The sequence below is a fragment of the Acomys russatus genome, chromosome 1 (genome assembly GCF_903995435.1).
Source record: "Acomys russatus chromosome 1, mAcoRus1.1, whole genome shotgun sequence".
Taxonomy (NCBI): Eukaryota; Metazoa; Chordata; class Mammalia; order Rodentia; family Muridae; genus Acomys; species Acomys russatus.
This window is the reverse complement of record NC_067137.1, coordinates 23,933,838-23,947,957: the sequence shown is the minus strand read 5'-3', so window position 1 is coordinate 23,947,957 and position 14,120 is coordinate 23,933,838.

The window sequence follows — 14,120 nt, the reverse complement described above, 5'->3', positions numbered from 1 at the left end:
TAGGGAATTTTTAAAGTAGATTAGAGTCTTGGCAGCCTTTACCAATCATAACTTTGTGTCTTTTTAATATTAAAATAAAGTACCTTTTAAAGAGTAAAGACATAGAACATAACCATGGTTTTCAAAAGCAAAACAACCGAACTACATTCAAATTTGGATGCAAGCCACCCATCCCTTAACTGAAGGATGTCAAGCCAGGACCTGGTTCTTGTGCTTAACAGCTCACCCTGAGAAAGACTCGGGGCTACACTGGGATTCCTAGCACCCCGTGTAGTCACCAGGAAGCTAATAAAGACCTTCTATTGGCTTAAACTCATATCTGAGCAGTTTTCTCTGGTGGCTATCCCATGACACCTCTGGTTTATTGGGAAAAAATCTTTCTTTCCCTCCCCAAAACTATGGGCCAGCAATCCTCTAGCTGCCTACTGACTTTCTACTGTAATATGGTCTGGTCGCTGTGTCTCTTGTCCACCTTTCCGATCCTTCAACAGAAAACCCTTCTCCTCCAGACTCTTGTGTTTCTTAAAAGGACTTAATAGTTTTTCAGCCATGTGCCTCCAACACTAGCCAGGTATCAAAGGAAGCTGGCACTTTGAAATGGTTAAACTTGGAGGTTCGTGTGAATTTGCATATGTCCAGAGCAGATCCCAAATAGGACCCAAAGAATAGATTTCCAGGTGTGTGGGGACCACCGCAAAGACCAGGGCAAGTAGACTCATCATCTGTTAGAGGCAAGAAAGAAATCTAGTTCAGTAGGACATAGTTAGCTGGTACTGGTTCAAACTTCTAGAGTCTGACCTGGGCGGTTTATTTCAGACATATTTAAGTTCAGTACAACTTTGGGGCAAAAAAAAAAAAAAAAAAGCTTCCTGGTAACAATGATCTAAATCTCATGTGCACAAAAGCATAAGGGGTGACTACACTGAAACTCTTTTGTGAAGATGCGTGACCTCTTACATCTTAAGGGCCTAGGATGTGGTATATTATCAGTCATACAGATAGTATAGAGACCACTGGGCTATAAAGTACATGTGGCATCTCCCCTCAGGATGGGTTCTGTTGACTGAGAAACTGTGCTTATTTCTTGTTAGTTTTTAATGCATTTTAATTAAATGGCATTGTTTAAGAATGCAAACCTTCAGCCAGGCCTGGTAGCACACACCTTTAATCCCAGCACTCAAGAGGCAGAGGCAGGCAGATCTCCGTGAGTTCCAGGACAGCCTGGTCTACAGAGTGAGTTCCAGGACAGCTAAGGCTACACAGAGAAACCCTGTCTTGAAAAAGCAAAGAAAAGCCAGGTGTAGTGGCGCATGCCTTTAATCCCAGCACTCAGGAAGCAGAGGCAGGTGGATGGCTGGGAGTTCAAGGCCAGCCTAGTCTACAAAGCGAGTCTGGGACAGCCAAGGCTACACAGAGAAACCCTGTCTCAGAAAAAGAGGAAGAAAAAAAAAAAAAAAGACCAAAGAAAAAAGAAAAGAAGAGAAAGTTCTAGGGAGGAAGAATCACAATGATCTGGGTGATCTAGGTGTGGCCTGGCCCTACAGAAAGCAGAGATCACCACTAACTACACCCACTCCCAGCTTTCTGTGTGGAAAACAGGAGCACAGCTCTTCCCTTGAAGAGACGAGGCTGGGTGTCTAACATCCCTGGTTTCCCTAGTGTGTATCTGTGGCCACAAGGACCTTGTGCCCCTCTGCACTTTGCCAGATGCCAAAGATGCCCAACGTGTCTGGGGAGCTCTGATCTTTGGCCTAGTTTCTAAGTGACTCCACGGGGCTGCTTCTTTAGGGAGGCAGAAAGGCAAAGTATCAATGAAGCCCTGTTTGAAGAAAAGGGTGTTTAAAATAAGCAAAGGTTTGTATGAACTATTAAATATGAGCCTTTTCTAATCAAACACTATAAAAACTTATGTTTAGAACAAGGAATTAAAAAAAAAAAACAAGCAATTAAAATCTTTTTATTGTCCCCATCCTGAAAGATTTTCTTTTGTGCAAATGTTTTAATCCTCACCGGGACAGATCACCATTAAGTGTGTCCACTACCAGCATTCTGGGTGGAAGACAGGAGCACAGCTTTGTTTGTACAAAGACCTTCTGTGGCACTCCAGGTATTTGATGGCCTGAGCTCTGACCCCTTCACCCTTCCTCCATTTCTTGTTCACCAATTACTTTGAGACTAGTCAGCCAAATAAGACTGTGAAGTCAGACCTCAGCCAATGGGAAAAGGACACAGTCACCACTTTGTTGGGTTATCTACCCCCCCCCCCACACACACAGTATATCAAATGGTTGTGTAGGTGTGCCCCTGTCCCTGTGTGCTCTCTCTTCTAACACTTGGATCCCTTCCTAATTTGCCCTCATGTTCGTTCACAACACAAACACCCCATCTCTGCAGACTATAAAGACTGCTCCAGACAAGCCTCTTTGCCCTGCACATAGTAGTTAAAAGCACTGGATGGTTGTACTCTCCTGGGTGTTCAGTAACCACATTTAGAGGACTCTCCTAACGTCGACAGAGGAGTTAAAAGGGACAATATTGCCCTTTGTCCTCTAAGATTAACTAGGTCCCAGAGGACTGAGGGCACCTCTCAACCTCTTCTATAGTCCTGGTGAGTCACCTGTCCTTTTGTTCAGGAGAGTCAAGGGCACCCCACTGTGTGGACTCTGCAGAGCCAGTTCTGCAAAGGGAGTTTAACACAGAGAATTGTCTTCTAAGTAAAGCCACAGTGGAGCAGGACCTTTGACTCATCCTCACATGGATGGAACTGGTAAAAGTCAGTGGGAGGGGCTCATCACTACCCTAAATAACACCTATGGACCGACCCTTAACTGGTCCTGAGAATAAAAAACAAAAATACTATTTTAAAAGGCAGGGGGGAAGGGGGGCGCTGGAGAGATGGCTCAGAGGTTAAGAGCACTGACTGCTCTTCCAGAGGTCCAGAGTTCAATTCCCAGCAACCACATGGTGGCTCACAACCATCTATAATGTGATCTGATGCCCTCTTCTGGCCTGCAGGTGTACATGCAGCCAGAGCACTGTATACATAATAAATAAATAAATATTTTAAAACAACCCCCCCCCATAAAAAACCAAAAATACTCCATCTTGTCCTCCAGGGTCTAGCCCAATAAGTGTAGCTCTTGCCCCTCACCAAGGAGGTTTCTCTTTGCAACAGATGGAGACCACAACCAATCAAAAAGCAGACTTGTCATGCCCAGTCCCAAAGGACACATCCACAGAACACTGCGCCTAGGGCTCAGGGGACACTACGGAAGAGGGGCTGGAAAGTGTGTAAGAGCCAGAGGCTCGGGGCGTTTCCCGAGAGATGGTGTCTCCTGGCAGTGTCAGAAGCTACACCCATGAAGTCTCACCAACATGACTGCCTGGACAGGAACATCAGCAGACATGTCACAGTGGAAGGGGTGGGGGTGGGGGTGGGGACACAGATGACCACTCCGGCTGCTATGCTTTCCCAGAGCCCCGTATCCCAGCCTCAGCAGCTTCAGCTTCAGTAGAAATGTAGCCCAGGGGATGATTGGCACCTGCAGACAAAGAGGAGACTTTTGTCTACAAAGCTGGGACCCAAAAGGACGAGGCCATCAGCTTTAAGAACCACATGAAAACTCGCTTTAGAGCCAAGTGTGCATGAGAAAAAAGAAATTCCTGGAAAATCATGAATTAGATATATAGAGATTTATTATCTGAAGTGACCTTTAGTCAACAAGTGAAAATGTAGTGCTTTGAAAAGAAGAGTGAAATTCATCAACTCTGAGAAAAAAACAAACCACAACAACAACAACAACAAAAGACACACAGTCACAGATGTAATTGCTATCAAAGCATCAAAGCACTGATAAAATGTGAACAGCTTTGGCCAATCCTGAAACTTTAGATAAAATAGACAAAGTGCTAGAAAAATGTTACTTACTGAAATAAGTGTAAGAAATAATAAAGGATCTGAACTCAACGGTCACAAGGTGAGACAGACGAAAGAACAAGACTTAAGATAGTCCAGGCCTGGTGGTGGTGGTGGCACACGCTTGTAATCCCAGCACATGGGAGGCAGAAGCAGGTGGATCTTTGTGAGTTTGAGGCCAGCCTTGTCCAGGACAGCCAGGGCTACACAGAGAAACCTGTCTCAAAAAACCAAACAAAACCAAAAAACCTTCAGGCATTTATTTTGGAGAAAAACATGCAGAGCCTACGGTGCACTTAGAAGCTGGGACAGTCATAGGACCGAGGGGGGGCAGGGAGGGAGGCTGAAAGCTTCCTTCCCCCTTTTTGGGCTGAGATCGGCCATTACTAGGAGCAAACAAAGATTAGTGAGCAAAAGAATGTCAGGTGACAAATATCTCTTGTGATCAGCCATTATTAGGGGTTTTCAGGGAGGGTGGTGTGGCGGGAATCCAGGCTTTAGTTCTGGAATGCTAATTACTCTAGTTTCTGGAACTGTCACCATTTAACCAGGATGGAAGAATTTTTCTTTTCTCTTTCTCTCTTTCTTTCTCTTTCTTTCTTTCTTTCTTTCTTTCTTTCTTTGAGACAGGATTTCTCTGTGTGTAGCCCCATAGCCCTGGCTGTTCTAGAATCACTCTGTAGACCAGGTTATCCTCAAACTCGCAGAGATCCGCCTGCCTCTGGCTCCCGAGTGCTGGGATTAAAGGCTTGCACCACCACCGCCAGGCTGATGGAAGAATTTTTCAAAATGACATGTTTCGTGGCTAATGTGAATAGTTCTATTCCACTAAAGAAACGGCAACAGTAGAAGAAAGCCGCAGGCTGCAGGTGTCACTGTTGAAACGTTCTTCAAGGATTATTAGCTCTAGATTTACATTTATGATATCACAGCGAGCATAGAAGAAGACCCTTCCTAAATGCAGCGCATAAATACCAGCAACATTAGCTGTGCATGGTGGTGTATACACCTGTAATTCTAGCACTTGAGAGTCAAGAACAGGGGGATCAGGAGTTCAAGGTTATACTCAGCTACAAAGTGAATGTGAGGTCGGCCAGGGCTAGAGAGATGGCTTAGTGGTTAAGAACACTGACTGCTCTTCCAGAGGACCCAGCTCAATTCCCAGCACCCACATGGCAGCTCACAACTGTCTGGAGCTTCAAGATCTGGCAGCCTTACACAGACATCCATGCAGGCAAAACACCAATGCACATACACAAACAAACAAACCTGGGGGTGGGGGTTGGGGGGCACGGCGAAGAGAGTGATCATACCAAGTGTGTATTCTGATGCAGCTGGAGGGATGCTATCTTGTTGTCTACCTGTGACCTCTTGTCCTATCTGTATACCCCTGATGCCTGTATTTCCTCATTGCTCTGCCTCAGAGGTCACCCTAACTGCTGTTGGGACATGGGGACGAAGACCACTCTGGCTGCTTCCTGCTGACAACACGGGTGATATGGGGAGGGGGACAGTAGTAAGATTGGCTCTGGGGTGGACTGAACCAAGTGGCCACGGTAGATCTTTGTTGCTAGCAGGTCTCCAGAGTGAAGGACAGTGGCTTGATGGCAGCGTACCTCCTTAGGGTGTGCTATGAGAGCATGGTAACACCGGTAACACACACAAACCTAGACCACTAGTGCAACTATGAGCCCGACTGAGAGAATAGTTAGGAGAATTGCAGCGATTCTGCCTTTATTAGAGAGTGACAGCAGACAAGAATACTGTGCAAAGATCCCTCTGCGACACTTGTTATCAGGGTCACTGACCCTGATCATGTGGTTTCCACCACTGTCCACCACAAAGTCTGCGCCGTGAAGGCCACTGGCTTGATTTAAGAGCTCAAGGAGTCTTCCATTAGCCAATTTGAGTTTAGATCTTGGCCACTGTCCTTCCCAGCACTACCTCCTCACTAGGAATATCGGGAGGTAAAGTTAAACAGACTTCTTGTATGTTGTGATTAACATAGGTCTTCTTTAAGAAAGTTAATGGACAGGACAGTCTCCACAGTTGAGTGGAGAGTGGGGACTTTCACACGAACTCTGGTGCCCCATATTTGACCACGTCCCCTGGATGGGGAGGCCTGGTGGCACTCAAAGGAAGGATAGCAGGCTACCAAGAAGAGACTTGATACCCTGAGTATATACAGGGGGAGGAGGTCCCCCTCAGTCACAGTCATGGGGGAGGGGAGTAAAGGGAAAATGGGAGGGAGGGAGGAATGGGAAGATACAAGGGATGGGATAACAATTGAGATGTAATATGAATAAATTGATAAAATATATTTTTTAAAAAAGAAGAAAATGAAGTGTGGCAAGCAGTGGTGGCGCACGCCTGTAACCCCAGCACTCGGGAGGCAGAGGCAGGCGGATCTCTGTGAGTTCAAGGCCAGCCTGGTCTACAAAGTGAGTCCAGGACAGCCAAGGCTACACAGAGACACCCTGGAGAGAGAGAGAGAGAGAGAGAGAGAGAGAGAGAGAGAGAGAGAGAGAGAGAGAAGTGTAATTGTGCAAGTGGTTTCCCTGCGCACCAAGGTCCTGCCAAAGGGAGGGAATATTAAGAACCCTCACATGAGAAGTCAGGGAGAGCAACGGTTTCATTAGCCACACATATTCCAACAATACACAGCCCTTCCCATATACCAGACGTGGCTCTTGGTGGGGGCGGGTGCCGAGGCCATGCCTGTGTGAAATCTGATTCCCATTTTTATTGGGGCAAAGCCAGACACCATTTTCTAACTGAAAATTGAGGGAAATGTAATCCCACTGGGCTTTGCTCCATAGGAGTGCCAGCGACATCCCACAGGCACAATACTGGTGTTCTGAACAATTTCTCCTAACCCTGTGAGTTTGACAACAGGGTATCTGATTGCCTCATTCAGTCGGAGAACATGGGCAATCATGGGCAATCAGGACACAGGATGTCTCATTATAGTTACAAGAGACCATTTTCCAGGGATGAGGCATACCATAGGTGGCTCTGCCCTCAGTATTTAAGAATGCGGGCTGTTGCCCCATAGTCAGTTTGGAGCCCATTTGAAATTAGGATGTCCAGCAGACCTGGTTGAGTCTGGAAACAAGCTCTTTCCCAGGTGGGGAGAGAGGCATTTCCTGGCATATGTGCTCTGTGGAAGCTATCCATTCCTTTAAGCCTGTGTTTTCTGTAGTGTGGGGATTTTGGCCCCTCCCTTCCTCTTGGAATAGCATGCCAACTTTATAGTCTATCTGTACAGAGACCTTTTGGAGTGAGTGTCTCTTCCCTAAGGCGGCTCATTCTAAATGTCTTGCATTTCCCTAAGCCTGTGCTGACTTCCCCAACCTACCAGATCATGGGAAAGAGCTAAGGCAAAAGCATGGTGGCACACTCCTTTAATTCTAGTACTTAGGAGGCAGAGGCAGGTGGATGTCTGTGAGTTTGAGGCCAGCCTGGTCTACAGAGTGAGTGCTACTCAACCCACAGCTACATTGTCTCAAAACAAGATGAAAAATAAAATAAAATAAAACAAGGACAAAGAGCTAAACAAAATAAGTAAAGACTGTCTCCAGATCCCCAGGGGAAGAGCATCCAAGTGACTTGTCCGCCTCTGCAAGTGGGGTCCTCCAAGCGATTAGGAGTGGATGGCAAGATGAAGCAGGAGGTAAAAGAAAGCACCTGTCTAGCTCATGTCAGAGAGAATCTGGGTGATGAGAGCATGAGGATCAGGTACCAGGCTGGTGGTCCTGGGTTCTATAAGAAAGCAGGCTGAGCAAGCCATGAGGAGCAAGCCAGTAAGCAGCACTCCTCCATGGCCTCTGCATCAGCTCCTGCCTCCAGGTTCCTGCCCTGCTTGAGTTCCTGTCCTGACTTCCTCCAGTGATCAACAGTGATGTGGAAATATAGACTGAATAAAACTCTTTTCTCTCCAAGTTGCTTTTATTTATGCTGTTTCAACACAGCAATAGTACCCTAAATAAAACATTTCTCTTGGTCCTGATAATAAAGGAACTGATGAGTCGGGCATGGTGGCGCACACCTTTTAGTCCCAGCACTTGGGAGGCAGAGGCAGGCAGATCTTTGTGAGTTTGAGGCCAGCCCAGTCTACAAAGTAAGTCCAGACAGCCAGGGCTATTACACAAAGAAACCCTGTCGCAAGGCCAATCTGGTCTACAAAGGGAGTCCAGGACAGCCAAGGCTACACAGAGAAACCTTGTCTCAAAAAACAAAAACAACAAACAAACAAACAAAAAATCCTCCAGGGTTTTGTTTGGGCAGGCAGTCAGATTTTGAAGTTTTTATTTTTATTTATTTATGAATTTTTGTTTGTTTCTTTTTTTTTATTTTGCTTTCTTGAGGCAGGGTTTCTCTGTGTATGCTTGCCTGACCTAGACTCACTTTGTAGACCAGGGTAGTCTCAGAACCCACAGAGATCCACCTGCCTCTGCCTCCCAAGTGCTGGGATTAAAGATGTGCTCCACCACGTCTGGCTGTTGTTTATTTTTCAAAACGGGGTCTCTCTGTGTATCCCTGGCTATCCTGTCACTTTGTAGACCAGGTTGGCCTCCAACCTGGAGATCTGCCTGTCTCCTCCTTCCAAGTGCTGGGATTAAAGGTGTGCACCACCACCACCTGTCTTATTTTATTTTTTTTATAATTTATTTTCATTTCATATTCATTGGGTTTTTTGTCTGCATGTATGTCTATGTAAAGGTGTCAGAAGCCCTCGAACTGGAGTTACTGACAGGGGTCAGCTGTCATGTAAATGCTGGGATCTGAACTTGGATCTTCTGGAAAAGCAGCCAGTGCTCTTAACCACTGAGCCATTTCTCCAGCCCACAGATTTGGAGTTTTACATTGTTGTTGTTGTTGTTGTTATTAGTAGTAGTAGTAGTATTACAGTGTCTGGATGTGAATGGGTCGAGAGTCTGTCTCAGGAGAGCCTCTTCCTCCTATGAACCTGATGGCATGCTAGCGTATGTCATCCTGACCTCTTCAGCTTTTGAGGAAAAGAACGGAGTCTCCTTCTTTTCCCAAAGCATAAGGGACAACAGGGGCCAGATCTTGGGGACACCTTCCTGAAACCCTCTGTGACACAATAAAGAAAATGGATCCTCCTCTATTCACAGATATCTGGATTTTCATCTCGATGAGGATTTGGGGAGGACAGCCTCATCCTCCCTGGGGCAGCCATTGTCCCCCTTTGCTCTGTGGCAGTGAAGAGAGTGTCCCTGCTAAGGATCATGCATCACCCAGTTAAGTGATGCATCTGATCCTGGAACAACTTCCCAGTTCTCCCCCCATGTCATCCAGTTCTGCCTGGGAAATGGACATGTGGACGTTTGCAGCTGTTTTCTCCTCCCAACATTTCCTTAAGAGAAACAACCCTCTCAGGGGGAGGGAAGTGAGAGAGATGTCGCTTCCTTGTTTCTCCTTAGGATATGAGGGACAAGGACATTCAGGGCACTGGGGTCCTTGGACTTTCCATAGTTTCGAGTAGATCCCTGGGCGGAGTGGGGGTTATTTACTGATAGGATTTTCTCAGGTGAGAGTTTTCCTTCTACCTTTTGTCTCTCTTCCATATCATCCCTCCCGGAGCACACGATGGCTAAAGTCGGAATGGTCTTGGTGAACTCTGGGTGGTCTTATGGAGGTGGGATTTGAACACAGGGTATTTCAGAGGATTGTCCTTCCTGCTTAATGTAAGTGTAATTGGAGGATGATGTAATTGAGAGTTCCCTCCAAGCCTACTTTCAGTCATCCTCCAGTGGGGTGCAGGCCAGGTATGGCTTGAGAAAAATACCAGGGCTTTCTTTCTAGCCACTTGGGGGGCGGTTATTTTGTTCCAGATGCTAAAGAGCCAAGCTGGTGGGGAGCCTGGAAGAATCTTGGGAATTTCTTCCCAACACACACACACACACACACACACACACACACACACACACACACACGGTTTCTCATAGACCCAGCTATCCTGGAACTCACTCTACAGACCTGGCTGTCTTTGAACTCATAGAGATCCACATATCTCTGCCTCCCAAGTGTCGGGACTAAAGGCATGTGCCACAGCTGTCCAGCTGAATCTTGAGGTTCCTATCCCTACCTGCAAGTTGAAAACAATAAAGAGAGAAACTGATGGAGGCTCACCCATCCTTCTGCTAGCTCTCAGCCCTAGGTCTGGAGAGGTGGCTCTGGCCTCTGATGGGGACGATTAGGATGAGCAGATAGACCCCACTCCCATTTGTGCTTTTTTGTGCCTGCAGTCCTGGTCCCTGGTATTTCTGCTTCTACTCTAGATATTTCTTCATTTGTAAAAGTACACTCAACCGTGTCTGGTTTTATCCATAAGTGAACAGATCAAAGTGGGAAGAGCCTGTTGTCTGAAAGATAGAACTTTCCTTCTCAGAAGCTACATAATGGCTTAAGGTCCTATTCTTCGGGGTGACCCCTGTCTCATCCAAAGGGGAGTGGCACCCAGCTACTCAAATAGCCTCCACAAACAATTAACAAGAATGCAATAGCCCCTCAGCCAGAAATGATTGCTGAGGGTCCCAGACAGCAGAGGGAGCTAGGGAAGATGTGTGGTGTTTCATGCACAGTTAGTTACTCTTGGGGTCGCAAAAGGCTACAGGATAAAAGATAGAGGAATGCAGTTCATCTTAGGTCTCGGTCTTCTTCGGCATTAGTGGTGGTTGCCCAAACATCCTTAAAGGAATTTGGGGCTGGAGAGACGGCTCAGCAGTTAAGAGCATGTACTGCTGCTCTTCCAGAGGACCTGAGTTCCATCCCAGCACCCACCTGGTGGCTCACAACTGCCTGTCGCTCCAGCTCATGGGAGACCCAGCACCTCTGACCTCTGTGAGTATCTGCACTCTTGTGTATATACCTTCACATAATTAAAAATAATTTTCAAAAATCTTTAAAAACAAAAGAGAGCCAACAGGTGGCGGCAGCACATACCTTTAACCCCAGCACTGAGGAGGCAGAGGCAGGTGGATCTTTGTGAGTTCAAGGCCAGCCTGGTCTACAGAGCAAGTTCCAAGACAGCCAGGACTACATAGAGAGAGACCCCATCTTGAGAAGAAAAACAAAAACAAACAAACAAAAACAAGAGAAGAGAGGGGCATATGCCCGCTTTAACTGGGCTGATAAAGTTAGCCTCTTGTCTTTCCAGTGTTATAACCTGCTTAAACTCTACAGCCCCTCCGCTGAGACCTACTTTGGTTCCCAGCATAACTGTAGCTCTTCTGTTAACACCAGCTCTTAACATATCAGAAGCCATTTTGCCTCCAAGTCTCCATTCTGATCCTAAGGTGAAATTAAGCTCAAGTTCTCAGACTCGTCCCGCCTGGGAGCTTGAACAGCCTTTTACTCACAGTTCAATCCCTGTTGAACGTTCTGCTTGAATTAATGATTTATGCTCTACTTAAACAAAACCACAACACCCTGCTATGTTCCTTTCTCCCAGACCTGTGGGAAGCTGGAAAGACCCCAAGCCTATGATCCAAGTCAATCAGGTGAAAATGCTTTGTCTAGCCAACTGGGTACATTCGGCTTGGAACAAAATCGATTCTTCTTGTGGTTAACTGGTCAAAATGATGCCATGCTGCCCATTCCCTTGCTTCCCACATGGTTACCTGGTTATTACCTGGTTATGGTTTTCCTTATTTAAAAAAAAAAAAAATCTGCCTTAAAAATAGACCGGGGCGGGGCGGGGGGAGGGGGAGGAGACAGTTCGGCTCCTGAGTCTTGGGGTGTGGCGTTCTAATAAACAATAAATATCTCACTGAGATTGGTGTTCGAGTGGTGCGTGTGGCAATTTTTGCATTATAATACCAGGAGAATTCTCAACTGTGAAACTCCTCAGAGAGTCCTTCTTGCGAAGGGGAGTTCTCCAGATCAGCCGCTTAGGTCCCCTCGAAACGTTTTCTCCCATTTTCTTTCTCCCCAAGTCATACCAAGTTCAGGCCAGTAGGGGGAGCAAGTTAGGCTCTAATCGCAAATTGGGGTGTTAGATAGTGAATAGATTACCAAGTGGTTCATTTGTTTAAAGAATTCTTGGTTTTTGTTTTTTTTTTGTTTGTTTGTTTTTTTTTTAAGTGATTTTTAAGTGACCTCTTTCGTTTTGGTTTAGAGAACTGCCACAGGCACAGGGAGGGGAGGTACGACGCCGACAGAGGTAGAGTCGCCCATCGGCCACAGGACGAAGGGAAATTCTGTCCCATCAGGAGTAAAGTTCGTGAAGTCTCCCTGGAGCCAGCTGTCAGTAATTAACTCAGTGTGACCCTTGACTTCAGCCTCGAGGGAGCAGAGCGGAGAGAGGTGCCAGCATTGGATGAAGTACAGCACTTTCTGAAAAACAAACAAACAAACAAACAAACAACAAAACAAAACAAAACAAACCCGATCTTGGTCTTTGAAACAAGCATTAGAAATAAAATCCATCAAAAGGGACCCTCCTTCTCAGAGAAGAGAAAGAAAAAAAACCTACCAGCCCGGATATCACAGTGCTAAGCTTGTTTAGGGGGGTGCCCCCCACCCCAAGATGGAGGAGAAGCCTGGGTAAATTCAACAGCCACGATCTCTCCTCAAGACACCATGTTCGCCGCCGCTGCCCCCCCCCCCCCCCGTTTCAGGGTTTAGTTTGATTATACTGCTCTCAGTGAGTCAGTGATCCTCAGAAACCCCAGGTGAGCACCTCAAGATGTTACCACCTAAGGGTCTTGGGTTCGGATAGTTTGCTCTGCTGCTTAAAGAATTAAAAGCCAGGCATGGTGGCTCAGGCCTTTAGTTTGAGCACTAGAGGGACAGAGGCAGATGGATCTTTGGGAGTTGGAGGCCAGCCAGCTCTATCTAAAAATTAAAAATTAAAAAAAAAAAAAAATCAAGCTCTAGGATTTATGATGCTGTGTGAAGGTGTTAAAACGTTTGTTTGTTGTTTATTTGTTTGTTTGTTTGTTTTAAAGCAAAGAAGTTGTCAGCCACAGAGTCAGGAAGATAATGACATCTTTATCAGAGAGAGTAATCAACAGTATCAGGGAGGGGTTCAACATGCCTTCTAGTTCTCACCCAGGTGCGGATGGATAATCTAGAGACCCACGTAAACATGGCTGCTACAGCTGTTTTATTTTGTACTAGCAATTGGATTGAGCACACATGCTAGGGAAGAGCCCTACCTCTGAAGCACATCCTAAGTTCTTCTAAACTAGTTTTTACCTTGGGATAGGGCCTTGGTAACTCCCTCAGGCTGGTCTCCCTCAAGCAGATCTGTGTGAGATCAAGACCAGCCAGGGATACATAGGAAGATCTAACTTAAAAAAAAACAAAAACAAAAAAACCCCCAAAACAACAAAGACAGCGTATAACACCACACTTGGTTGGTCAGTTTTGTTTTTGTTTTTTAGGGGGCTTTTTAGTGAAAAAAAACTTCTTTTGGTGGTGGGTATTGAACCCAGCGCCTCAAGCCTGTTTTTTTTTTTTATCACTGAGCGACACTCCCAGGATACTTTCTCTTCCCAAAGAAAATCAGAATTATTTTCCACTTTTTTTTCCAGACAGGGTGTCTTTGTATGGCCTGGCTGTCCTGGAACTCACTCTGTAGATCAAGCTAGCCTGCTTTTGCCTCCTGAGTCCTGGGGTTAAAGACATGCACCACTACTGCCCGACAATATTTTTTTTGTAATTTACTTTATTTGTATGGGTGTTTTGCCTGCAGGTGTGTCTGCGCACCACATGTGTGCCTATGCTCAAGGAAGCCAGAAGAGGGCATCTGATCCTGTGGAAGTAATTTTTAAATTTTATTTCAATTTATTATAATTTATTCAGATTACATCCAGATTTTTTTTTTTCTAAGACAGGGTTTCTCTGTGTAGCCTTGACTATCCTGGACTCACTTTGTAGACCAGGCTGGGCCTTGAACTCACAGTGATCTGCCTGCCTCTGCCTTCCAAGTGCTGGTATTAAAGGCGTGCACCACCACTGCCCGGCTACATCCAGATTCTTATCCCCTTCTTTGTATCTTCCCGTTCCCTCCTCCCTCCTTCTGCCCTATTCCCCTTCCCTAGACCTCTGACAGAAGAGGACCTCCTCCTCCACCATATGACCACAGCCTATCAGGTCTCACCAGCTAGCCTGCTTCCCCTTCCTCTGTGTGCTCACCAGGTATTTATAGCTGGCCATGAGCTGCCATGTGGTT